Source organism: Propithecus coquereli, unplaced genomic scaffold (genome assembly GCF_000956105.1).
Source record: "Propithecus coquereli isolate 6110/MARCELLA unplaced genomic scaffold, Pcoq_1.0 Scaffold46, whole genome shotgun sequence".
Classification (NCBI taxonomy): Eukaryota; Metazoa; Chordata; class Mammalia; order Primates; family Indriidae; genus Propithecus; species Propithecus coquereli.
This window is the reverse complement of record NW_012150396.1, coordinates 2,308,639-2,309,886: the sequence shown is the minus strand read 5'-3', so window position 1 is coordinate 2,309,886 and position 1,248 is coordinate 2,308,639. Positions and strand designations below refer to the sequence as shown.

At 32.6% G+C, this 1,248-nt stretch overlaps 1 protein-coding gene across 1 annotated transcript in view; it reads right to left on the bottom strand.

Annotated features, from left to right (window-relative positions):
- Positions 1–1,248, bottom strand: part of ZGRF1 (zinc finger, GRF-type containing 1) — an 87,385-nt gene that overhangs the window by 27,670 nt on the left and 58,467 nt on the right. The window lies entirely within an intron of this gene.

Below are 1,248 nucleotides of genomic sequence, written 5' to 3'. Positions count from 1 at the left end.
TGTGTGTGTGTGTGTGTGTGTGTGTGTGTGTGTGTGTGTGTATCTCCATTCCACACTTTCTTTATCCATTCATCTACTGATGGACACTTAGGTTGATTCCGTATCTTGCCTATTGTGAATAGTGCTACAATAAACATGGTAGTACAGATATCTCTTTGACATATGGAAGAAATATCTTCCATATAGCTTTTCATTTGGATATATACCCAGCAGTGGGATGGATTGCTGGATCACATGGTAGCTCTATTCTCAGTTTTTTGAGGAACCTCATTTTCTACAACTATAAAATAGGTACAGTAACTTATCCTCATTATCTCCACATTTTATAGGTTATTGTTATGATTAAATGAAATAACACATGTAAAGTGCTTAGAAGAGTGCCTGGCATATATAAGTAACCAATCAATCTTATTATTAAATTACTGTCCAAATGGTCATTATATTTACTTTTTGAGTAATTTCACTTTTATAAAAGACATTTCTAAAAAGTAGCATTCTATTATCCTATAAGCTTTGTAGTTCAGGCTTGTGAATGATCGCCTCCCTATCATCCTGCACTGCTAAAAATGATTCCTGTAGCTTGTTCAACAGGGCTTTCCTTAGGATTATGATGAATAGCCCTGACTAAACATAAAAATGGTTAGAAAAATAGCATCCTGCCCAGTCATCCTTATATTGCTTATACTGCTTGATATTTAGAGGGAGCCAAAATAACTTTAAAAACTTATACCAATTTTATAGTTATGGAAAAGGAGGTACTCTATCTTTTAGATACTTTTCTTATCTTAATATCTTTTAAAACTGGTAATAATTTAGAAAGTTGCCATTCTCTGATATAATTACAGGCAATTATTTGGTATCATAAAACATACCTCACCAAAAGCTGGCATTCCTCATAGAGCGGTATCTTTTGACTTCTTAAGTACAAGCCAATATTCTTAATATCACTTAAAACCATGCTAGGGAGAGATTCTTCCTGTGTTAAATATCCTGGAGTTGCTTCCTCAAGCCATTTAAAAAATTTACATTGATCAGCTTTGGGTCCATCACATGTATAAAAGAGACGACCCTAAGCAGGGGAAAAAAAATACTAAAACTTAATGGGAAAAATGTTTTTTTATTTTTCTATTGTTTTTGCATTATGTTTGTCAAGGTTTTTATAAAGACTGCTTGGCATTACTGTACTCTAGTAAATCAGTCACTATACAACTTAATTTTGTTATTAATTTAAATAATAAATTAAGGCCG